The sequence below is a fragment of the Cynocephalus volans genome, chromosome 16 (genome assembly GCF_027409185.1).
Source record: "Cynocephalus volans isolate mCynVol1 chromosome 16, mCynVol1.pri, whole genome shotgun sequence".
NCBI lineage: Eukaryota > Metazoa > Chordata > Mammalia > Dermoptera > Cynocephalidae > Cynocephalus > Cynocephalus volans.
The window spans coordinates 58,985,307-59,013,148 of NC_084475.1; the positions used below are offsets into that span (position 1 = coordinate 58,985,307).

General features: G+C 34.5%; 1 protein-coding gene across 1 annotated transcript in view; it reads left to right on the top strand.

The window, feature by feature from the left end:
* Positions 1–27,842, top strand: part of CNTLN (centlein) — a 289,401-nt gene that overhangs the window by 207,478 nt on the left and 54,081 nt on the right. The gene's annotated exons all lie outside the window — the stretch shown is intronic.

Genomic DNA, 27,842 nt, shown 5'->3' on the forward strand with positions numbered 1-27,842 from the left:
TATGTCTCCTTTCTTAAAGGTATTTGTATAAGGAATGATTTGTTGGAAATGTGTTCTTTTACACAGAAAAATTTATTTCACCATATTAGAAAATAATTTTTAAATTCCTGCCACATAAGTTTTTATTATACTTAAATTCTCTAATTCTAATATCTAGTGCTTTGATTCATACAATACTTAGGAATATTTTTGTTGCTTTGTGTTGCTTCGCCCCCCACAGATTTGTCACCCCACTTCCCCTAGGTGATGGAGACACAAAGGATTACTCAAAGCCCATCTCTTCTGAGCAGTGAGAAGCCCTGAAGCGGTTAACTTCCCTGGAACCCTCAAGCGAAAGGGATCCCTTCCTCAGGAAATTAACGCTGAATTGGGGTTCTCTTCCTGCATTTATTTTCCAGACCAGGAAGTTACAGGAAGAGACATCAGTGGGGTTATAGTTTAACAGTATAGGCTGCTAACTTTCAGTGAAACAAGCCAGATGACATTCCAGTAGACAATTAAGTGATCTTATCAACACAAGCTTGATCTTAGCAAACATTCCTTCTTATAGCAATTTCTCAGTATCTTTACATAACAATCAGTAACTTGTCTGTTCTTGAGCCAGCAACCTTGCTGTGCCACAAATCTTTGTCTTACACCAGAGACTTATAGCCTGAGGAAAATTTCCAGTCCTCCGCAATGTCAATATTTGAAACTGCAAGACTTTGGAAAACCAGGCCCTGTGAAGTACATATGCTTTTTAGCATATTCCACATATTTTAATTGTAAAGGATTAGTGTTATACCAGTTATGCTAATAAGAATTGTATTCTAATTTCACTTCCCAGAGTAGCCTTATACGAAACCATACCTAAATTCAAAACTTACACTGAAAGTTTGAGGATTTCATGGGCTTGGGCCTTGGAAATTTGGAGTAGAACACCAGATGCAGCTGAGCTCTAAGAGTGTAGACACTGATGCCAATATCACAACCACTGTCTGGGAACTAGATTTCCCAAAATGATTTGATGAATCCATATTTATTTTACTGGCTGAAATTTTCTTTTCTTTCTCTTTTTCTAATTTTCTTTGTGTCGGTCTCCTTTCCTCCCATTCTTCTTTGCTCTCCCACCCTTACTTCCTTCCTTCTCCAGTAAAATGATATTTGTTTCATTTCTCACTATGGTGTTATAAACTGTATGTATTCATAAGTTTTTTTGTGCAAATAGCAAAATGACGTGAACATTTTTAAAAAGAAAGAAAATCCTATTCTCTCAACCTTATTATCAAAAACATTTGAACTCTCTTCAATTTTCTCTTAAATAGTATTCTAGACCATTGGCTTTTTATGACTAGTAAAGAGTAGATTCTGATATTGTCAGAGGCAGATTTTATAAAAAGATCATATTGTTATAAAAACCATTTTCTTCATTCTCTTTGGGACCAGACTTTTCTTCATTGGGAGGTGGAAAAGTAGAGACATAGTCCCTTGCTTTGGAGTTCCTTAAATAGTATAAACTATGAGGGAAAAAAAGGAAAATAGTACACTAGGGATTCAATTAAAAATCTGTATAGGACTTAAATTTTTTTTTTCCCTTCTCAACAACCAATTCTAATTCCCTTTCTTACAACTCTTTTTAAAAAAATATTTAAAATTTTAATTTATTATTAACATATTCATTCTTACAAATTGTGGTATTTCTTTATTCCCTTTACCTAACCTACTTCTCAAACCCCCTCCCTTCCTCCCCAGCATCTCTAGTATCCTTAGGTTTGTTCTTTCCTTCTGAAAGTTCAACATATTATTGTGGTCCTTCTTTCTTTCCTTAATTCCTTCCTTTTTCTTTCCCTCCATTTCTCCCTCCCTTTCTTCCGTCCTGGCGGCCATGTGGTATTTGTTTCTTTGTTTGGCTTATTTCACTTAACATAATTTTCTCCAGACTCATCCATGTTGTGGAAAATGGCAGAGTTTCATTCTTTTTATGGTTTAGTAGTATTCCATTGTGTATATATACCATATTTTACTTATCCAGTCATCTGTCAGTGGACACTTAGGTTGGTTCCATATTTTGGCTATTATAAATAGAGCTGCAATGAACATGGGAGTGCAGGTATCCCTTCAAGATGATGATTTGCATTCCTTAGGAATATATATGCAGTAGTGGAATTGCTGGATCATACAGTAGTTCTAGCTGTAGTTGTTTGAGAAAACTCCATACTGTTTTTCATAATTTCTGTGCTAATTTACAGTCCCAACAACAGTGTAAAAAGAGTTCCCCTTTTCCTGCATCCTCGACAGCACTTGTTATTCTTGGTCTTTTTAATATGGCAAGTCTAACTTGGGTGAGATGATATCTCAATGTGGTCTTGATGTGCATTTCTCTGATGACTAGTGTTGCTGAGCATTTTTTCATGTACCTTTTGGCCGTTTGTATGTCTTCCTTTGAAAAATGTCTATTCATCTCTTTTGCCCATGGTTTAATTGGATTATTTGGTTTTTAACTGTATAGTTGTCTGAGTTCTTTGTATATTCTGGATATTAATCCCTTGTCAGATGTATGCCCACATCACCCTGATACCAAAATCAGATAAAGATACAACAACAACAAATAAAAACTACAGGCTGATATCCTTGATGAACATAGATGCAAAAATCCTCAACAAAATACTAGCAATCAGATTACAGCAATATATTAAAAATATTATACACCATGATCAAGTGGGATTCATCCCAGGGATGCAGGGTTGCTTCAGCATACACAAGTCAAAGAATGTGATACACCACATCAACAAAACCAAGGACAAAAACCATATGATTATCTCAACTGATGCAGAAAAGGCATTTGACCAAATTCAACATTGCTTCATGATTAAGATTCTCAGCAAATTAGGTATAAAAGGAAATTATCTCAATACAATAAAAGCCATTTATGACAAAGCAATTGCCAATATCATCCTGAATGGGGAAAAGCTGAAAGCTTTTCCCTTAAGAACAAGAACAAGACAAGGATGCCCACTCTCACGACTCCTATTTGACATAGTATTGGAAGAACTAGCCAGAGCAATCAGGCAAGAGAAAGAAATAAAGGGCATCCAGATTGGAGAGGACAACATCAAACTGTTCTTGTTTGCAGACAACCTAATCTTATATATAGAAAAATTTAAAGACTCTACCAAAAAACTCTTAGAGCTGATTAACAATTTCAGTAATATTGCAAGATACAATGTCAACACCCAAAAGTCAATAGCATTTCTATAGTCCAATAACAAACTAGCAGAAAAAGAAATCAAGAAAGCAAGCCCATTTACAATAGTCACCAAAAAAAAAAAAAAAAAAAAACCTAGGTATCCATTTTAACCATGGAGGTGAAAGATCTCTACAATGAAAACTACAAAACACTACTGAAAGAAATTAAAGAGAACACAAAAAAGTGGAAAGACATACCATGCTTTCAGATGGGAAGAATTAATATCATGAAAATGTCCATACTACCTAAAGTGATCTACAGATTCAAGGCAATCCCATCACAATACCAGTGAAATTCTTCACAGAAATAGAAAAAGCAGTCCTAACATTCATATGGAACAACAAAAGACCCTGAATAGCCAAAGCAATCCTGAGCAAAAAAAATAAAGCCAAAGGTATAACACTACCTAACTTCAAATTATATTACAAAGCTATTGTAACCAAAACAATGTGGTACTGGCAGAAAAACAGACGCTTTAATAAAACAGAATAGAAAATCCAGGAATCAACCCACATCCTTAAAGCCAACTGATCTTTGACAAAGGAAGCAAAAACATACATAGGGGAAAACACTGCCTCTTCAGTAAATGGTGCTGGGAAAATTGAACACCCATATGCAGAAAAATGAAACTCTTACCATATACCAAAATGAACTTAAAATGGATTAAAGTCTTAAATACTGGATCTGAAACCATAAAAGTACTAAAGGAAAACATAGGGGAAACACTCCAGGTAATAGGACTGGGCAAAGACTTTATGAATAGGACCCCAAAAGCACATACAACAGAAGAAAAAATAAATGGGATTATATCAAACTAAGGAGTTTCTGCACAGCAAAGGAAATAATCAACAGAGCAGAAAGACAACCAATGGAATGGGAGAACATATTTGCAAACTATAGATCTTCCAGCTCTTGAGATGCCATACTTTGTAGTGCCATGTGAAAAATTTTAGCCAAAATTTCATTTTTAGCAGAGATTTCAACTTCTTATAAAGTAAAAATTAGGATGTATTAAAAACACTTCAGTTACTGCAGGGTTTGTGTGCATTTTAGAGAGACTATGGTGTAGATGATCAAATGAGTTGCTTTAATGTGTATTCCCTTCTGAACACTATATGCAAAGTGTAAGGTCATAAAATCTTCACACTATCCTCTTATGGTCCCAGTAGGTCTGAGAATTAAATTGACATAGTATATATTAACAGGGAAAAAAGCATACAAATTTATTTAACAAGTTTTATATGGCATAGGAGCCCTCATGAAGAAATGAAGACCCAAAGAAGCAGCTAGAGTCAGTTACTTATATACTGAATTAGACAAAGAGTAGTAAACTGTGAAAATGTGATAAAGCGAAGGGGCTTGGGCAAGGGTAGTCAATTGGGTGGAGAAGTTAGTACTCCAAATTTGCTAAATTTTAGCCATGTCAAATCTCACCTTTTACAAGATGAATATCATACTTTTGCTATTACATGTATAGATGTGTTACATTGTTTATATATAATTATCCTTTTTAATAAACATTTTTAGATGATTAAAAGATACAAGAATATCTAATAGTAAAGAAAGTACTTCTAGAAAGGATACACATCAGAATTTAGAAATATTCTACTTCAAAAATGGCTATGAACTCAAATAAATGTAAATAGTGAATAACCAGAATTAGATTTCAGTTACATATTCTGTATATATGGGGGAAAAAAAGTGTGGTAATTAAGTTTAGAATTCTCTACTGATAAAGTAACTCCCCAAATTTTACATAGTTATAGACAGATTTTCTGTAGTCAGTACTTTAGTATAGTCCATTTGGGTTCTAACGTTATAAGTACAACTCTGGATATAAGATGTCAAGATTCGAGATGCTCATTTACTGAGAAATTTTGCAAATTTACCAGCTTGAGGATTTTGGTAGCAACTATTGATTTCTATGATTTTTAAAAAAAAATAAAATTTATCAAAACTGATTACTATTAATTCAGTCTTTCTTTTCCTGCCTCTTTGTGGTAGAATTCCTTCATGTTTGGTAAATTATTCTAATTAATTTAATTATTCTAATTATTTTAATGATATCACCACTGTTTTTCTTACATTCTTTTCAGAGTGTCAATTTTCTCATTTCCAATACTTGATATTGTCAGATTTTTAAATTTTTGTAAATCAGGAGGTAAAATTATGAGGTTTAGGATTTTTAAACTATCCCTTACTACTCTTTCTGTTCTCATTTTTCACACAACAGTTATAATTCACCATATTGTTTATGTGCAAGTTGACTTTATGAATATTGTGAGAGCCAAATGATAGTGTTCCTAACATCATAATATGAACTAGAATTTAAGTAATTTCTTGTATTCCTTAATGGCCTTCTGTCAATATATTTTCAATAATTTTTTACTTTAAACTACCTTGAAAATCAGCAGTACATAGTTTCGGTTTGGGTCTGTTTCTTTACAGGAAAGGCCAAAGTTTCATTAATAATTTTTGCAATCTATTACAAACTGATTGCATACCCAGACTGGAAAGGATTAGGTATTTTTAATTTAAAAAAATTTTAGTTGAGATATAATTTACATATTTTAAAATTCGCTCTTTTAAAAAGTACAATTCGGTGGTTTTTAGTATATTCTCAAAGTTGTGCAACCATCACCACCATCTAATGCCAGAATGTTTTCATCATCTCAAAAAGAAACACCATACCTATTAGCATTTACCCTGCCTGCCTCTGGTCACCTGGCAATCACCTATTCTGGATTATTTCTTATTAATGGGATTGTACAATATATGGCCTTTTGTGACTGGTTTCTTTCACTTAGCATAATGTTTTCAAGCTTCATACAAGCCTGTACCTCAGTCCTTTTTATGGGTGAATAATATTCCATTGTATGCATATACCTCATTTTTTTTTCCATTAGTCACTGTATGGACATTTGAATTATATGCACCTTTTGGCTATTCTGGGTAATGTTGCTGTAAACATTCATGTACAAGTTTTTCTGTGGATGTATGTTTTTATTTCTCTTGGATATACCTACCAGTGGAATTGCTGGGTCATATGGTAGTTTTATTTTTAACCTTTGGAGGAACTGTCAGACTCTTCCAAAGTAGCTGCACCAGTTCACATTCTAACCAGTAGTGTATGAGAGTTATGGTTTCTCCACATTCTCATCAACACCTATGATCTGCCTTTTAGCCATCCTAGCAGATACAAAGTGGTATTGTGATTTTGATTTGCATTTCCCTAATGGTTCGAACATCTTTCTAGTGTTCATTGGCCATTTGTATTTCATCTTTGAAGAATGTCTACCCATATCCTTTGCCTGTTTGTAAAATTGAGTCCTCATTTTACTGTTAGCTTGTAAGAGTTCCTTAAATATTTTGGATGTTAGACCCTTAGCAGATATATGATTTGCAAATATTTCCTCCCCCCATTCTGTATTGTTTTTTTACTTTCTTGATAGTATCCTTTAATATGGAGAAGTTTGTCATTTTGGTGTGGTCCTGTATATTTATTTTTTTTATTGCATGTACTTTAGGTGTTAAATCTAGAATCTGTTGCCTAATCCAAGGTCATGAATGTTTACAACTAATTTTTCTTGAAAGAGTTTTATAGTTTCAGCTATCACTTTAGGCCTTTGATACATTTGAGTTAATTTTATATATGAAGTGAAATAGTGCTGCAAATTCATTCTCTTGCTTGTGCATATCCAGTTGTCCCAGCACCATTTGTTAAAAAAGACAATTCTTTCTGTGCTGAATTGTTTTGACTCTCTTGACAAAAATCAATTGAACATAGATTTATGGGTTTATTTTTGGACTCTTGATACTATTCCTTTGGTCTATATGTTGAATCTGTATGGCAGAACTGCACATCTGTCATAACTCTAATTATGTAGTAAGCTTTGAAATTGGAAAGTGTGAGTCCGGCAGCTTTATTCTTGTTTTTCAAGATTATTTTGGTACTATTCAATAGGAATTTGGGGTCAGCTTCTCAATTTCTGCAAAAAGGCAGTTGGAATTTTGATAGGAATTACATTGAATTTGTAGATCAGTTTGGAGAACATTTGTATCTTAACAATATTGTCTTCCAAACAGTGAATATGGGTTATCTTTCTGTTCATTTTAGGTCTTCTTCTATTTTTTTCAATAGTTTTGTAATTTTCAGTGTACAAGTCTTGTACTTCTATGTTAAATTTATGCCTGTTCTTTCTGATGCTTTTATAAGTTGAATTGTTTTATAAATTTCATTTTGAGTTTGTTGATTGCTCGTGTATAAAAATAAAATTGATATTTGTATATTGATCTATCCTGCAACTTTGCTGAACTAGTTTATTAGCTCTAATAGGTTTTTTGTCTGTTTGTTTTTGCAGACTTTTTATTATTTTATATATAAGAGACCATGTCATCTACAAATATACATTGTTTTACTTCCTCTCCAATTTGGAGAGCTTTCATTTCTTTTTCTAATTTCCCTGGCTACAATCTCCAGTACAATGTTGAAGTGATAAGAACAGACATCCTTCTTCCAGATATCAAGGTGAAAGTATTCAGTCTTTCATCATTTATGATGTTGGCTGTGGGTTTTTCGTAAATGCCCATTATCAAGTTGAGGAAGTTCCTTTCTATTCCTAGTTTGTTGAGTGTTTGTTGTTGTTTTTATTAAGAAAGAGTGTTGATGGATTTGGTCATATTTTATCATATTTTCCTTTATCTATTGAGATGATCATGTGTTTTTTTTTTATTCTATTAATATGGTATATTACATTGTTTGATTTTCATATTTGAATTAACCTTGTATTCCTGGCATAAATCTCCCCATACATCATGGTGTATAATCATTTTTATGTGTTCTTGGATTTAGTTTGTGCTATGGGTTAAATGTGTCCCCCAAAAGTTCAAGTATTGGAAACTTGACCCCCATTGTAAGTGTGTTATGAGGGTGGGAAATCCAATTATGTGATTTGAAAGTGGGGACTTTAAAAGGTGATTTGATTGTGAGGACTGTGCCCTTGTGAATGGACTGATTGATTCATAGAGTAATGGGCATGGTTCTGATGGCTTTATAAAGGGAGCAAGTGAGAAAGTTCCTTAGTCAGCCCATTCTCACCATGTGATACCCTACATCACTGTAGAGAGCTACCACCAAGAAGAAGACCCTCACCTGATGTGTTTCCTGGACCTTGGACTTCCCATCCTCCAAATCATAAGAAATAAACTTCATTTCTTTATAAATCACCCAGTTTCAGATATTCTGTTATAAGCAACAGAAACAGACTAAAACATTTTGCTACTGTTTTGTTGAGGATTTTTGTATCTGTTTTCATAAGGGATAATTGTGATGTCTTTATTTGGTTTTGGTGTCAGTGTAATATTTGCCTCATAAAATGAGTAAGGAAATATTCCATCCTGTTTTTTGGAAGAGTTTATGAGGAGGTGGTGTTAATACTTCTTTAGATTTATGGTAGGATTCACCAGCGAGGCCATCTGTTCCTGGGCTTTTCTTTGTGGCAAATTTGATTACTAACTCAATCTCTTCACTTGTTATAGACCTATTCAGCCTTTTAAAAATATTTCTTCTTGAGTCAGTTCCAGTTGTTCTGTCTTTCTAGGAAGGAATTCATTTTCATCTAGGTTATATAATTTGTTGGCATACAATTCATAGTATTTCCTTGTAATCTTCTCATTTTTGTAAGGTTTGTAGTAATGGCCCTGCTTTATTTCTGATTTTAGTAATTTCAGTCTTCTCTAGTTTTCTCTTGGTCTAGATAAAGGTTTGCGAATTTTTTTGATCTTTTTAAAGAACCAACTTTAAGTTTTGTTGATTTTTCTCTATTATTTTTTAATTCCCTATTTTGTGTGTTTCTGTTGTAATCTTTGTTATTTCCTACTTATATTTCCTTTTGGTTTAGTTTGCTCTTCTTTTTCTATTTTCTTAGGGTGGGAGTTTACATTACTGATTTGAGATTTTTCTTATTTTTAATATAGGTGTTTACAAGTATAAATTTTCCTCTAAGCACTGCATGAATCCTGCATCATGTAAATTTTGATATGTTGTGCTTTAATTTTTATCTCAAAGTATTCTTTAATTTTCCTGTGATTTTTCTTTTTACTTGTTGTTTATTTAGGAGAGTATTGTTTAATTTCCACACATTTGTGAATTTTCCAAATTTCCTTCTGATATTGTGGTCAAAGAACATATTTTCCATGATCTTAGTCTTTTTAAATGTATTAAGACTTGTTTTGTGACCTAACATTTGGCAGATTCCTGGAGAATGTTCCACATACACTTGAGAGGAATGTGTATTCTGCTGTTGTTGGGTTGAATTTTAAAATTATCTAGTAGGTCTAGTTGGTTGATAGTAATGTTCAATTCTTCCATATCCTTGCTGATTTTCCATCTGGTTGTTCTATAAATTATTGAGTGGAGGATTGAAATCTTTCACTGTTATTATTTTCTGTAAATAGCTTTATTGAGATATAATTCACATACCATACAATTCTCCCATTTAAGGTGTTTCATTTAGTGGTTGTTACTGTATTCACAAAGTTGTGCAACTGTCACCAAAATCAATTTTAGAATATTTTTGTCACCTCAAAAAGAAACACTGTACCCTTTACATATCATCCTTCTATTCCCTCATCTCTCCTAGCTCTAGGCAACCACTAATCCACATTGTTTCTCTATGGCTTTGCCTATTCTGTGCATGTCATACTGAGGGAATTATTACACAATATGTAGCCTTTTATGTCTAACTTCCTTCACTTGCTGTAATGTTTTCAAAGTTCATCCATGATATTGCATGTATTGGTATTAGTTTAAGGACTTTGAAAAGTTGGCCTTAAAGTCAATGAATAAACTGGCAAAAAAATCATTGGGAATCAGTACAGAACCTAATCTTCTAAAGATTAATGTACAATCCCTAGGGATATTAATTGATGGCTCAAGGAAGTCACAAGTTTTCTAAACCATGAATATCTCATATTTAAAAATATCAAAGATCAAATAAAAGTATTGATATGAAAACTATACAGCATTTTATTGTGACCTTCTAGCACACATTGAGGGACACTTATAATTCATCTACAAAACTCTGGAAAATAACCAAAGTCTTGCAGTTATCTAAGGAGTATTTATTTAAGAAATACAGTTCAGGGCTGGCCCTGTGGCTCACTCGGGAGAGTGCGGTGCTGGTAGCACCCAGGCCGCGGGTTTGGATCCTATATAGGGATGGCTGGTGCGGTCACTGGCTGAGCATGGTGCAAACAACACCGTGCCGAGGGTTGCGCTCCCTTGCCGGTCAGGGAAAAAAAAAAAAAAAGAAAGAAAGACAGTTCAGTATCAATAAGAACAGCAAGATTTGTGGCATTCTAACTTGCCTTAGTCCCATTTCTCACTCTTAAGTTCAGCAGTAGCCTGGGAAAAATAATAGTCCATATTCCCCATGCAGCTTGGCAGTCACTAGAAGAAACAGAATGGAGCTGAAGCCCTTTCAAGGCCTCATTCCCAAATAATTGTCATCGTTTAAACTCATGATTTTCTGGAAGGCCCCAGTTAAAAAGGTGGCTCTAATCTCATTCCGTGTGAACAAATGATAGGTGGGGTGTTGAAAACAATTGCAGGCAATTTTTTAAACTCACTGCTGCCTGAGGTGACGGATTCGACTTTAGGCCAAACAACGTATTAACCAATAGCTTTAAAGAAAAATTTTGGGAGTGAGATGTCCGTAAGTTTTGAAAAGCTCTGACAAGTTCCTGGGGGCCTAGAGCTATGGGTACACTTAGGAAAGAAATGAGAAAGCCTAAAATCCCACCTCTGGCTTACTTTAGCCTGTGCACAAGCAGATAGTAAATGCCAAGGCAATGTTGTTCATAGAAGCATTATTAATAATAGCCAACAAATAGAAACAGCTGAATGTCCATTAGTTGATGAATGGATAAACATTGTGTTATATACATGAAATGGAATATTATTCAGCCATGGAAAGGAATGATGTACTGATGCATGCTACAATATGGATGGACCTTTGAAAACAGTGTGCTTGGTGAAAGAAGCCAGTCACAAAAGACCACATATTTTATGATCCCATTTATGCAAAATATCCAGAATAGGCAAATCTATAGAAACAAAAAGTACATTAGTGGTTACCTAGGATAAGGAGAAAGGGGATTATGGAAGTGATTCGTAAAGTATGAGTTTTTTTGTAAAGTGATGAAAATGTAAAATTGTGGTGATGGTTGCACATATCTCTGGATATTGTATCAACACTGAATCATACACTTGAAATGAATGACATGTGGTATGTGAATTATAACTCAATAAAGCTTTTAAAATAATGTTGATATAAGGAAAACTTACAGACATGAAGTATCTGCATGAATGTTGCTGATAATACATTGAATCATTGTTGACAATAATATAACAAAAATTATTCTCTATTCAAATTTATAAAGTATATTGCCAACATAAAGTTTGATTAGATAATAAATATTATGGTAAAATTTAAAAGCTATATAACATGTTTTAGGTATTAAAAGAACCACTATTACATAAAGCTCTTGACCTCATTTATTATTAAACTCAACAAAGTAAATTATATCTAAGGTGAATTTTCTTAAAAGTTGTTTCTAATTGAAACAATTTGTTGTCTTATCTTCGCATATTAAAATCTCTGTTGCAAAAGTGAACAGTAATGGATAGAAATGTGGTAAAGCAGATGACACTAACTTTTCCAATTCTTTGACTTAAGGGCCTTACTCATAATTCTTCTTAAACTTGTTAAAATGTGTCCCAGATCTTAAGAACAAGATATAAATGCTATCTTCTTTTGTTGCAATAATATGAGTTTTATTTAAGTGTATTATGACTATGGATACCTCTTTATAGTCACATTTGTCATCATATAGATTCAAACAGTATTAGCTCATAGACACAAACTACTAGAAACCATATTATAAAAGAAAATGAAGTTTTACCTATAAAACGCACTTTTAGAAAGTCTGTTGAATGTTTTATAATAGGTATTAAATAATTACATGTAACACTTCAACTGATAGATATTGTGTGAATTTTGTGTAATTTAACAAAATGTATAATTTATTTTATAAAAATCTGTCTCATGAAATATGTGTTTAGAGAGATGAGAATAATCCTTATCATTCATTTATATATGAATAGATAGATTATTTTACTAATTTTCTCTGGATTTGTTTAAATAACAAAATGGATTTGAAGAGGTATATTATTGCTATGAACTGAATTGTGTCCCTCTAAAAGTCATAGGTCGAAGCTCTAACCCTCAGTGTGATGATAATGGAAGATGATTACATTTAGGTAGGTGATTAGATTTAAATGAGGTCATGTGAGTGTAGTCCTTATAAGAAAAAGATGAGAGACCAGAACTCTCTTTTTTTTGCCATATCAAAACACAGCAAGAAGACAGACATCTGCAAGCCAGAAGGAGAGCCCTCACCAGAATTTGACCATACTGATACTTGACCTCAGACTTCCAGCCCCCAGAACTATGAGAAAAAAAATCTGTTCTTTTAGCCACTCAGTCAGTAGCAGCTCAAGCAGATTAGTACAGACTTTGGTACCAGGCATGAGGTGCTGCAGTAACGAACACATAAAATGTGGAAGCAGTTTTGGAATGGGTAATGGGTAGAGGCTGGAAGATGTTTGCAGTGCATACTAGAAATATGTATGTTAAGGGTGATTATGGTGAGGTCTCAGATGGAAATGAGGAACATGCTATTGGAAACTGGAGGAAAAGCAATCCTTGTGATAAAGTAGCCAAAAAATTGGCTGAATTGTGTTCTAGGTTTTTGTGGAAGATAGAATTTGTGAGTGACGAAACTGGATATTTAGTTGAGATTTCTAAGCAATGCATTTAAAGAGTGGCTTGATTCCTCCTGACTGCTTATAGTAAAATGTAAAAGGAGAGAGATGAATTAAAGAAATTGTTAAGCCAAAGAAAAAAAAAATCACAACTTGAAGATTTGGAAAATTCTCAGCCCATCCATATTGCAAATAATGAGAAAGTTTGTTCTGGAGAGAACATTAAGGGTGTGGCTGAGCAGTCATTTGATAAGAAAATTAGTGTATGTAAGAACCACAGACCTAATTATTCTTCTTAGCAGAAGCCAGGAATAGAGATCGGAATATACCAGTAGAAACACTGCCAGCTGGAACCAAAGGAAACAGAGAAATGGAACAGAAGACAGGCTGTCAGATTTCTGGAATGTCACAAAATAGTACCAAAGATCTCTTTGGCTGTTAATCTATGCTATTCTGCAAGAAAAGGGAAGGATCCCCAAAGCATCTCAAATACCATCAGAGCTGCCACTCAAACCACAGGCCCAGAGTGCACAGGCTCAAGGGCCAAGGCTGTCCCCACCTTGGTTTTAAAATGAAAGAAAATGTATAAATTCCAAATTAATAGCAATAAATAGAATTGTAAGAAGTGAAAAACTAGACTAATAGAAAGCCTGGAATTAGTCACTATTTCTATCCTCTTCCTGGATGACATTCCTCCTACACCTTACATATTGTTATTTAAGACAGCTAAAGTTCAATATTTGAGTCTCATCCTGTTTATTTTATATGTACATTTATAAAATATAGAAAAAATATAGAAATTTTATTTGAGTTTTTAAAATCACCCCCCCCCCCCCCGCCTTAGTCTGGTTCTTTTCTTGGGCTTCAAATTTCTTCTTTCATATCTTTAATCATTTTAAACATACTTATACATTCTTTCAAGTCACATATTCTTGAGGTTCTAATCTTCCTGTTTGGTGTTCCCGCTTACTCTCAGTCAAGGTGGGACGTTCCTACCTGTATTTATAATTTTGATCCTCACCTTAGCTTTAGTAGGGTATATGTTTTTTCTTTGGGAATTCCTTGAAACCTGAGTTTGGGGAGCATTTCTCCAGACTGTTTTCTGTTTGCTTTTGCTACCCATCAGTGGTCAGTATTTATGCTAATTCTTATGGTTAGGGCTTCCTCTTCCACACTGATAAATTCAGATTTCAAGCCCACATGAGGTTAGTCACAGTCATTCTCAGGAGAGAGAACTGAGTATTTTTTTTAATCTACCCTAATCCCAATCAGAGACAGACAAAGTTCCTTATTATCTCTCTGTCCTAGCCATTTTTTTAGTCCTGCCTTTTAACTGAAATTGCTGCACTTTAATAACACTCAAATTTCAGCCTCTTTGAGCCTAAAGTAAAAGTTTCAGCTCCTGCTCTCATAATTTCTGACACTACTGACCTTGGCAATTCCCATGCTGTGAGTGCTACCACACCTTCAATCACACACTCACTGCTCTCCAATCAATTCTCATGCTAGGACCTGAGTATTTCCCTTTCTTTCTTAGATTTTCAGGTATACATCAAAAAGAGTATTTGGTATTATATATTATGTAGAGTTTCTATATGATAGACTTTTCAGGTTATAGTCTGCCAGATTGCCAGTCTTTCAGTTTTTATATAAAAGTTTTTAAAACTTTTAGCCGTATTACCTGTAAAATGCAGTGTCCAGGATTGAAAAAAAATATTAAAAATGTGCTGAGTGAAGAGTACAGTAGGTCTATCATAGCATGTAAATCTCAGGATGAATTTTCAGTTGCTGCTTCCTTCTTTTTCTAAACTAATTACTGAAAAAAACAAAGAAAAATTATACTAATGCATATAGGCATGATATTCCAATATTATTCCAATTCATTTTCCCACAATACTTTTCTTCACTTTGTGATTATGTATATTTGGTGGCTAAGGCAAAGAAAACTTCCAAGATTAAAGAATTAATCATTGAATGATTAAGGACTAACCATTGAGGATACTATTGCCCTCAGGTGTAGTTAAGCCATTCTTGGGGCTCTCAATGGCAGAGTGATCACATCTGTATTATAGCAGTAATCTTTCCTTCTGTCTCAGATGTTTGGTTTTGTTGCTTAGTAACCATTTAAGAGCATTGCTTCATTCATCAAGCATTTATTGGGTATCTTCTATGTGTCAGGGACCACGGTAGATAATGGGAACACAGTGGTGAACCAGACACAGGTATGGTTTCACTCTCATTTCTGAGAGAGTTATTTCTGGTAAGAGACAGAATAAATATACATGAAACAAGATGAATAAAGTAATTAAAGATTATAGAGACTGCACTGTAATTAAGAATAAAGGGAAAGAGAGGTTAGCTTTAGATAGTGGTCAAGGAATGTGTTTCTGAGCAGGTGACCTTGACATCAAAGCCTAAAGGATGAGAAATAGTGTAAAAAAATAGAATCACTTTCAGGTATACTCAAATTCCTCTCATGTTCTTAAAGCTTATAAGTACACGTGTGACCCTGCACTACAGAGTAAGGAGAATAAATACTAGTGGGAAAAAGTTAACTCCAGACAGTGTATTATAACAATAATAGTAACAATAGTTAACCTTTATGTGCTTACTATGTACAGAGCATCTTCTAAGCACTTTATGTCTATTCATTCATTTAATTTTTACAATATCCCTGTAAGATAAGGTACTATTATTACCTTCATTTTATAGAAATTAACTTGCACAAGTTTATACACCTAGTGAATGGCTCAGCTGCTATATGACTTCCCAAATGTTTGTTTTGATTTGTTGTATTTATTTTTTGGAAAAGCTGATTTTATTTTTCAGTAATGAGATTAGGTTATACATGAATGCTGGAAGCATTTGCAACATAAGTTAGTGTTTTCTTGTTTGATCTTCATAACAAACCTGTGGCACAGTTATTACTCTCATTTAAAAATAATTCAATTCAGATCCAGAGAGTTTAATTTGTCCATGTTTATTTCACTACTATGTTATAGATCTATTGATGAAATTTAGGTGTTTTGACTAAATATTGTGCCCTCTTCACTATGCAATATTTCTTCCAGATAAATGCATTCTCAGGATCACAGTAATACACAATTATAGGAAGGAAGGAAGGAAAGTTAGTGTTCTAGAATCAGAATAGTGTATAACATAAATGATTAAAAACTTCAATCATTGAATGATCTTCTTGGTTATTTACATTTAAGATATATATATCTTTATGTATATATAAATATATATAAATATATACTTATATATAAATAATATATATATTTATTCTTGCTCTTTCCATGAAACATTTGAGGTAGTTAATATTTATCATCATGAATTATAGGGGCTGGCTGGTGGCTGGCTTGGGAGAGTGTGGTGCTTATGACGCCAAATTCAAGGGTTCAGATTCCCTTACCGGTCAGCAGTCCAAAAAAAAAAGAAAAAGAAAGAAAAGATGAAATATCATTAATAGAGTTTTTGAAAATAGAGAAATAACGTAGAAATATTCTCAGATTTGGTTTTGTATATTTATGGTCTAGATGTTTTTAACAAAAAAATACTACTTTATAGTAATAATTAAAAACCAATCTGCTTAAAATGCAGTATATGAGCCAAGTGTGGAAGTAGGCAATAAAAATATACAAAAGAGGTTTGTAGTAGTAACACCTTATTTATCTACTTGTAAGTCTTTTCTCAACAATGCTAACATATAAGGATTTTAGCTATAACAGCAGTTTCTCATGATAGACTCAAGAATTGTTAACAGCAGCTATTGTAGACCCTAGCAATAGTTGTAGCACCCTATATTACCTACAGCTGTAATTGTTGCTTAAAGTACACATGGGAGAATTCTTTAATCATCTTCAGAAAGAGGAATATCACAAACTGGATGGTATAAATAAAGTATTGAGAACATATTTATATTTCATATCAAATTAAATTTAAGGCACTTAAAATATCATAACAATTTATGGCACTTTAGATTTGCAAGGCATTTTCATATACTTTTGAAATTCGATACATACAGAATCTCCATAAGTTAATTTGGATAGGAATTATTATCTCATTTTTATATAGAAAGAAACAGACTGTGTGGATAAATGACTTACCCAAGGGTCATGGTTAGTAAGTGGTAGGTCTAAAACTTGAAACCTGGAGGTTGGGTGGAGCAAGATGGTAGACTAGAGGTATCCAACACATGATTTTCCCACAGAAAGGGGCCAGAGCAAGTAATGGATGGCTAAGTACAGGGGAGAGCATTAGTGGGAGAGTGTAGGAAGGGGGAGAGCATTAGTGGGAGAGTGTGGGAGGGTAGGTAGTGGGAGTCTGGTGAACACCCTGTGGAGCACAAAAACCTAGCAGGGTGGTGTAGAGAGGAAAGAGACACATGGCTTCAGCTGCCACCAGGTCTCCAACACCAAGATCAGCCAGGAGGAATTCCCCCTTGTGGAGGAAAGAATCTGCTTTGTCATGAGCACTTCCCAGCAGTAACCCTACTCTTGTTCCTGCCCTAGCTTGCCTGCACCACTTCCATAGTCACCTATGCCATTGTCTAGTCCCGGAATGATGGCCCTTCTCCTCGCACAGGAGTTCATCCTGTGCATTACACCGCACTGTGCAGGACACACTACCAATGCAGCCCTTCCCAGCCACCTGCACACCACTGGCTGCCTACATGGCTCCAGCCTTCCAGCTGCCCACGTGACCCCATCGGCCCAGCCACCCATGTGGCTCCACCTGCCCACAAGGGCCCAGCCATCCAGCTGTCTTTGTGATCCCATCTACCCCAGCTGCCCCACGCATCCAGCCACCTGCATGGTCCCAGCCACCACAGACACCTACACAGCCCCATCTGTGTGCGTGGGTCCAGAAGTCCAGTTGCCTGTGTGGCCCCAGCTTCCTTGGCCGCACACAAGGCCCCAGCCTGACCATACAAAACCAGTTGCACACAGCCGCAGCCACAGACATAGCTGCCAGTGCCCACCAGCAATACTGAGTCTAACCAGAACAACTGAGTCTACTTGGAAATACTGAAACTGCTGAGTCTATCCAGAACCAAAACTAAAACACCCTACCCAATGGGCGATGTATACCAAATCTATAGGAGGGAGTCTCTTTCCTCAAAAACCACCCCAGGATAATAGAAGTATCAGCTGCTCCACCAAATAACTAGAAATCAATGTAGGGATACTAGAAATATGAAAAAAAAAAAAAAGAAAATATGACTCCACCAAGGTAATGCTATAATTCTCAAATACCACACCTCCAAACAACAGGAAACCCTTGAAATCTCTGAAAAGGAATTCATATTAACAATCTAAAAGAAACTCAGTGAGATAAAAGAAATCTCAGTTAGACAACACGCTGAAATGAGAAAAACACTCCAGAACATGAAGGAGGAAATTTACAAAGAGATAAATACCATGAAAAAGAGTGTGGCAGAACTCTTAGAACTGAGAGACTTATTCAACTAAATAAAAACTACAATTGAGAGCATAAACAGCAGGCTAGAGCAAGTGGAAGAAAGAATTTCTGATTTTGATGACAGTCGTTTTTAAATAACCAAAGTGGATTTTAAAAAAAAGAATTTAAAAAAATGAAAATCTAAGAGAGCTAGCATGCAACATTAAGCACACAAACATCTGAATCATGGGTGTTCCAGAGGGGGAGGAGAAAGGAAAAGGCACTGAAAACATAGTCAATGAAATAATAGTGGGAATGTTCCCAGGTATTTGTAGAGATACAGTGTTCCAGATTCAAGAGGCTCAAATATCTCCAAACAGATTCAATCCAAAAAGATCCTCTCTGAGATATTGTAGTCAAACTGGCAAAAGTCAAGAACAAACAGATAGTCCTAAAAGCAGCAAGAGAAAACTTCAAGTTACATATAAGGGAGTCTCCATCAGACTAACAGCAGACTTCTCAGCAGAAACCCTATAGGCCAGAAGAGAATGGGATGATACATTCAAAACACTAAAAGAAAAACTGCCAGCCAAGAATACAATACCCAGCAAGGCTATCCTTCTATTTTGGAAATAGTGTATTTCTCAAAAAACAAAAACTGCAGGAGTTCACCACCTCCCAACCAGCACTACAAGAAATCCTTAAGAGAGTCCTGTACATGGAACCCAAAACACAATAATCACCGTCATGAATACATGAGAAAGAACAAACACCATGGGTAGAGCAGATATGCAAATGAGAAGGAGAGAGAAACTATACCATACCACCTCAAAAAACCAACAAACACCAAAGACAAACAATCAAAGGGGAAGAAAGGAACAAAAGCTATTTAAATCAATCATATGAAAAGCAGTTAAATGTCAGGAGTAAAACAGTACCTTTCAATAACAACCCTAAATATAAATGGATTAAATTTCTGACTCAAAAGACACTGACTGGATTAAAAAGCTAGACCCACCTATATGCTGTCTACAAGAGACTCACCTCACCTGTAAAGACACACATAGACTAATAGTGAATGGACAGAAAAAGATACACCATGCAAATGGAAATAAAAAATGAGCATGAGTAGCTATTCTTATATTGATGAAATAGACTTTAAACAAAAAACCAGAGAGACAAAGAAGGCCAGTATATAATAAAGGGATCCATCCAGCAGGAAGATATAATTCATAAATATATATACACCCAACACTGCAGCACCCAGATATATAAAGCAAACACTATTAGACCTAAAGAGAGAGATAGACCCCAACACAATTAGTTAGGGATCTGAATACCCCTCTCTCAGCACTGGACAGATCATCGAGGGAACAAATCAATAGAGAAACAGTATTTAAACTACATTTTAGACCAACATCTACAGAGCATTTCATTCAACAACTACAGAATATACATTCTCATCAGCACATGGAACATTCTCCAAGATAGACCATATATATTAGATCACAAATCAAGTCTCAACAAATTTTTACAAATTTAAATAATTTCTTTTTAGACTACAAAGATTAAAATTAGAAATCAGTAACAAGCAAAACTCTAGAAAGTATACAAACACACAGAAATTAAACATGCTCCTGAGTGACCTCTAGGTCCAAGAAGAAATTAAACAGGAAATCAAAAAAATTCTTGAAACTAATGAAAACAAGGACCGAAACCTGTCAGATACCACAAAAGCATTATTAAGAGGGAAGTTTATTGCAATAAATGCTAACATCAAAAGAATAGAAAGATTTCAAATAAACAACCTAATGCTACACATCAAAGAACTAGAAAAACGAGAACAATCCAAACCCAAAACTAGTAGACAGAAAGAATAATTAAGATTAGAGCAGAACTAAATGAAATAGAGACCCAAGAATGATACAAAAGATCAATGAAACAAAAAGTTGTTTTTTTAAAATGAGAAACAAAATTGACAAACCATTAGCTAGGCTAACTAAAAGAAGAGAGAAGACCCAAATAACAAAAATCAGAAATGAAAGAGGAGACATTACAACTGATACCACAGAAATACAAAGAATCATTAGAGAGTATTATAAACAGTTATATGCCATTGAAAACCTGGAGGAAATGGATAAATTTCTGTACACATGAAAACTACCAAGACTGAACCAGGAAGACACAGAAAACTTGAGCAGACCAATAACAAGCAAGAAGATTGAAGCAGTAATCAGCAGTTTCTCAACAAAGAAAAGCCCAAGACCAGATAGCTTTAGTGCTGAATTCTACCAAACCTTTAAAGATCAATTAATATCACTTGTCTTCAAATGATTCTAAAAAAGTGAAACAGAAACCATTCTCCTAAACTCATTCTATGAGGCTAGCATAACCACAATACCCAAACCAGACAAAGATACAACAATAAAAGAAAACTATAGGCCAATACCTTTGATGAACATAGATGCAAAAATCCTCAACCAAATATTAGCAAACAGTATAAAAATAAATTCATAGAAAGAACAGAAACCCAGAAAGAATTATTGAAACAGTGAATAATTCCTAGAAACTATAAAGTAGAAGAGACCAGAATGAGCCTCTCTTTTCAAAGAGATCTCTTAGAAGCAAACAAATATACAAAACATAATCATCTGTGCATCCGTATGTTTTCTTCAAAGTTTTGTTTTAAACCTTTGTTCTTTTTGCTCAATTATGAGGGAAACTATTCCCATGCTTGCAATTTTCACTTCCTTTGCATATGACTCCTAAAACTTCATGTCCATCCATGTCTTTTGTTTCACCATAGAAGACATTTTTACTTGGCTTTTTATCACCACAAATATATCATCTTCCAAACCAAACCAAACCAAATCAAACCAAGCAGATTTTCCCCAAACCATACCCTCTTCCAAACTAGTACCTCAGAATCATTTTTGTTTCTTTTCTATTTTTTGATCCTTAAATCAAATCTACAACCAAATACTATTGTTTGTTCCTCTTTTATTTTCATTTCTAATGCCACCAGGAATTTATTTCCCTGTTCTTGAGTACTGTAATATTTTTCTATCTAGTTTCTCTAGTGTCTTTATTTCTTCCCATACACTACTGTCAGAGTAATTTTGCTAGAATGTTGATTTCATCATGTACTTCAGGAACTTACAGTTGATTCTCATATATGATTACTTCAAGGCCAAACTACTCAGCAAATTTTTCAAGACAGTACATGATCTGCTCAACCAACCTGTTCTTATAATGTTCTGTTTCCCCAGTAAAACCTCCATGTCACAGTACTGTATCTCCTCTCCCATGAAACTCTCTCATTATTGTCTGTCTATGCTGATTCATCTATTCTTTCAAATCTTACTTTATATGTTCTTAGTAGAAATGATATTGGTGAATATTTTTTGTACACTTATAAGCGAGGTATTGTTCTAAGTACATTACATGTATTTATTCACTAATCCAAACATTTACTTAGTGAGATAGTGATGATAGCTGATCCTTTTGAGGCTGAGAGGATAACATGCCCAGGGTCACAGAGCTTCAGGCCTAGGCATTCGGATTCCAGAACTTGTGCTTTTAACCCCTCTCCTTTCATAAAACAATGCCAGCTATTAAATACCATTTATTGTGATATGATAAGATAAGAGGCACAATAAGCAATCCGGGGTCATCAGGGAATGAAAGACAAGGGTAAGTGGGAAAGGAATGAAACTGGAGAACTGTGAACACATTTATTCAATGACTCCTGGGTCCACTTTCCAGGCATTTTATTTCTGTTTTTCTATTGACTCTTTGTAATAAACTTTTAAGGAATATATTATCCTCATATTATATATGATGTTATTAAAGCTTAAAGAATTGAAATAACTTGCCCAAGATCAGGCTAATAAATTGGTAGCTCCAGGATTCTAACCTATATCTATCTCTTTCTTGATCCTAACTCCATAAGCTTTCTATTTTTCTAAGCAGCCTTTTTATACAATTTTGCATTTAATAGTTTTTAAGTTTAACATTTGTTAGTTCTGTTGCATCTAGTAGCTAGTACACTCCTCAGGGGCAAAAATCATATACATATATTGTACCTCTTTGATAACTTTCACAGTATCTAGCATAACTGGAGTCATAGTACATTCTCAATGGATGAAGATTGACTTATTGACTGGTTTCATTCACAGTGAGGAATTGAAGGCATTGATGTCATTGAAGGAGATGAATAAAAAGTTGATAAACCAATGAATTATATAGTGTCATGAAAGTATGGGAGGGTATGGATTCAATATAAAAGTAATTTTAGTGGCATGGTGCTTTCAAGGACTATGAGGCATACTATTTCCTGTTTGTCATAAATCCTACTAGGCCTACTTCACTTATTTATGTTACTTTTCTGGTACTTGTAAGCTTTTACTTTTCTGAATCTTGGTTTGCACATTGACCCTATATTTTATCAAAGAAGAAAGCACTCCTTTTAGTCTCTCCAGAATGCTATTTCTCTATATTAATAACACTACTATCTAGTATTTTGTGTTCATAGAAGGAGGCATGACTGTATTTCTAAAAGTTAAGAAGAGATGCTTTACAAAATATGGCCTGGAGAACCAGAGTTACACCCCAGACCATTTCTGCCCAATAGCCTTTCATCTGCCAATACCTTAAGTCCTGGACTGGAGCTTGTCTAAGTGATCCCAGAACTCAAATATGGTCTTTAAACATAAATGTCATAAGCATACACTGCTGTTTATTTTGTGATTAAACATCATTATTTTCTCTGATTTCTTGATGAATTCTTGATTCCCCTACCTGCCAAGTCAGAAAAAGCTAAATTCTGCAACAGCATATTTTCTTCTTAGAAACTTTTTCTGCAACCACAATCTTAAAGCAGTTTCCTTTTTAGCATTTGAGTTTTCAAGTTTGCTTCATCTGTTGTTCAATTACATTAACCAATTAATCTTAAATTAATTTAATCAAGCCTCAAATAAAAGACTTTTTTGCCCATCTGGAATTAAAAACAATAGAGCATAGCTCATTCAACAGATGCCTCTGGTTTTTATGTTTATCTAGCATATAAACATTGAGCATACAAACTGCTAAATCTGGAGAGTCTTTTAGCAAACACTTTAATTCTAAAAGGGCCATATTTTATGGATCTGCATAAAAAATTTTCATGTATTTAAACTTCTGTGATTGTTATTGTATCCTAAACTTACATTTGTCTTTGGTTTATATTTATTTACATAACTCTTATTCAAAAGACTGAAGGTGTTAAACTGTACTAGAGCCATTTTTTTCTGTCAGGAATTGTAGAATTTTTAATAGCCTCATTTCCATTTTTGTGATCTGTGTTCACACCTCTAGTAATAATGAAGTAGAAAACTACTCTCTTATTGTACTTCATTGCTAATCTCCAGAGTTTTCTTTTACCTTACCCCAATAGCCTGTGTAGTACACATTCCTTGTAGGGTATTCAGTTTATATATGTCAGATTCTCTAGGGCCATGGCTTTTGCCAGATGAAGCACTTTTGATTTTGAGGCTGATGAAACACAGTGCAGTTATTGATCTGTGCATGACATAGCCTCTCTCTCCTAGCAGAGTGTAGCAACATTTATCCAGGAATTTGTGAAATGTCACTCGGATCATGTTCGCAAGGTAAACTGTGCAAAACCCAGGATCTGAGCTGAGAATCCATGTGGAATTGGACGTGACTGTCTTATTCCTATGTCCTGTCTTCTAGATGAACTAGTGATATTTGTTAACAGAATGTCTGTGTCTTATATTAGGCTTTGTAAGGAACTATTATTACTTGCAACACGATGTATATAAAATCATACTTCTTATATTCTGTTTTCAGATTTACTTCTGATCCTACCACAGAAAATATTAAGAAAAATGTGACCTGAACAGCATCAGTTAGAAATTTCTTTTCTGTTTAAAATGAGGCAGTTTTATAATATATTGCATAGTCTTATATTTCTAATAGTGTTTTCATTCTTTGCATTAATATGCTTTCAGGTAGGTATGTCTCATTAGAGTATCAACATGCCTGGAAAAATTATAACATTTTTCTCACTATTAGATTATTATGATATTTAACTGTGAATATATTTTAGGGTTTGGTTTTAAATGACTAAAATATTGGTTCACACATGGATAGATGTGTTTATATTTGTTAAAATTTTTTTGTTTGTTTGTTTGTTTTTTGTCTTTTTTTGTGAACGACACTCAGCCAGTGAGTGCACTGGCCATTCCCATATAGGATCCGAACCCGTGGCGGGAGCGTCGCCGCGCTCCCAGCGCTGCACTCTCCCGAGTGCGCCACGGGTTCGGCCCTATATTTGTTAAAATTTAATTTAGTTTAATGCACCTAACATATGTAAAGCACTGTAATAATGAGGTATTCAGCAATTACGTACGATCCTTGTCCCCTGTGCAAAATACTAATATGGGAGTTGGAACTGTGTATCACAATATGAGGAAATTGTAAAATATAGATAGTTATGTATATGTATGAGGATACGGATACTTTTAAAAGTCTGTGGAAAAATAGAATTAAAAGACAGTACAAATGTTTCCATGAACTTTTGAATACCCCTCTGTGTGTGTGTGTATAAAATATATAATATACCACGAACATGTAGTGGAGGGAGAAACCAGTCACTCATTGCTGTCATTCTTTAGAAAGGCTTTTGAAGGAGATGGCGTTTTGACTTAGCTTTAGTATGCTTTTGAAAGTTGTATGCATGGAGCAAAGCCATTAGAGGAAAGGAAAGCTTGAAAAGACATTAAGATGAGAGAGCAGTTTGTTGATAATAATGAGTAGTCTGGTACAGCTGTGGTTCTCAACCCTGGCTGGATGTTATCTTCACTTTAAAAAAAAATAGCTATGCCCAGGCTGCATCCTAGGTCAATTGTATCAACTAAGTCGTAGGATATATGAGTTTAAAATTTAGGGAAGAGGGCTGAGCTAGATGTATGAATTTTTGAGTCATAAGTATTTAGATGGTGTTTAAAAACATGAGTCTGAATGAGATCACCAAGGGAGTGGAGATAGATAGAAAAGAAAATAGGTTCAAGGTCTGAGCCCTGGGCCCCTCAACGTTTGGAGGTTGGGCAGATGAGAAAGGACCAGAAAAGGAGAGAGAGGCCAGTTAAGTAAAAGGAAAACCAACAGAAAAGAATATCTAAGAAGCAAAGTGATGAAAGTGTTTCAAGAAGGGAATGATCAAATATGTCAAATGCTGCTGATTAGAATGAGTCCATGAGAGTAACTGAGGAATGGGAAGAGGAAGTGAGGAATTGACGTCTATAATTAAATATGCATATAAAAGTTATTTCAAGGAGTTTTGCTGTAAAAAGGAGGAGCAAGCCCCTAAAATGTAAATACTTAATAACTTAGGCTCAGAATAAATAAGGCAAAGATAATTTCAGTACTTTTAAGATAAAGCTGACAAAAAGTCATTAAGTATATACATTATTCAAAAAGAGAAATAACTCTTGCTCTAGGTATTTATCAAAAATGTTTACATAATAGGCCACAAAACAGCTTCACAAATTTCAAAAAATTGGTGGCATATAAATAATATTGTCTAACACAAGTAAAGTTAGAAATCAATTTAAAAAGTTAAGTTAATGTATGATGCAAATTTATAGAGATATTTCTAAATGACTAATGGGTGAAAGAGGAAAACAAAATGAAAATGAGAAAATTCTTCAAACTGAATGACAATGAAATAGTACATATCAAAACTTGAAGGATGTAGCTAAGGTGGTAAATACATAAGGACTAGAAGAAGGCTGAAAATTACAGTGCTGAACATTTAAGAATGAGAAATTGAACAAACCTAGTGTTGTGGACTGAATATTTGTTTCCCCTCAAAATTCATAACCTCCAATGTGATTTATTTGGTGATGGGGCCTTTGGAAGGTAATTAGGTTAGATTAGGTCATGAAGGTGGGGCCCCCATGATGGGATTAATGCCCTTATAAAAAGAGGAGAAGGCATGGGATCTCTCTCTATTCTCTGCCATGTTAAGATACAATAAGAAGATGGCTAACTGTAAACCAGGAAGAGAGCCCTCACCAGATACCAGATCTGCCAGTGCTTTGATTGTAGATTTCCCAGCATCCAGATCCCTGAGAAATAAATGTTTGTTGTTTAAGCTACCCACCTATGGTAATTTGTTGCAGTAGCCCGAACTGACTAAGACAACCAAAGAAAATAGAAAGAAAAAATTATTAAGATAGGGGCCAAAGTTGATATTGTCGAAAGCAAAAATGCTGTAGACATTATCAACAAAACCAAAAGCTGGATTATTGAGACTAATAAATTAACAAACATTAACAACTGTTGATGAGAATATAGGGAAATTGGAACCTTCATACACTGCTGGTAGGAATGTAAAATGGTGTAGCTGTTTTGGAAAACAGTTTGGCAGTTCCTCAAAAGTTAAACATAGAGTTACCATATGACCCAGAAATTCCAATCCCAGGTATACACCCAAGAAAATTGAAAACATAAGTTCACACAAAAACTTGTACATGGGTGTTCATGGAAGCAGTGTTTACAATAGTCCAAAAGTGGAAAATGAACAGAGGAAAAGAATGTGTGTATTAATAAATGGAGGAAAAGAATGTGGTGTATCTATTCAATGGATTATCATTTAGCAATAAAAAGAAATGAAGCACTGATATATGTTACGATGTAGATGAATCTGGAAAACATTTTGTTAAGTGGAAAAAGCCAGTCACAAAAAACCAGATATAGTATGATTCGATTTATATGAAATGTCCAGAAAAGGTGAAATCTACAGACAGAAAGTAGATTTCATGTTACATAGGGCCAGGGCCTGTAAATAGGCATGAGGTTTCTTTCTGGGGTGATGGAGATGTTCTAAAATTAGTCTGTGGTGATAATTACACAACTGTGTAAAAATAGCGAAAGTCATTCAGTTGTACACATAAGGAAGTCTATACTTAAAAAAGAAAAAATTCCTTGCCAACCAGGACTACTGTATCTGGCAAAACTGCCCTTCAGAAATGATAGAGAGATAAAGGCCTTCCCAGATAAACAAAAGCAGAGGGAAGTTCATCACCACTAGATCTGTCTCATAAGAAGTGCTAAACTGAGTCCTTCAAGTTGAAACAAAAAGATGCTAAACAACAATGTAGAAGTATATGAAAGTAATAAAGCTTTCTGGTAAAGGTAAATATAGAGAGAAATACAGGATACTATAATACTGCAGTAGTGGCACATTTAATTCTGGTACAGAAACTAAAAGACAATGGTATAAAAAAATCATTATAACTATAAAAATATGTTAATGGATACATAACATAAACAGATGTAATTTGTGATATCAGTAACATAAAATGTGCAGGAGGGAGAAGC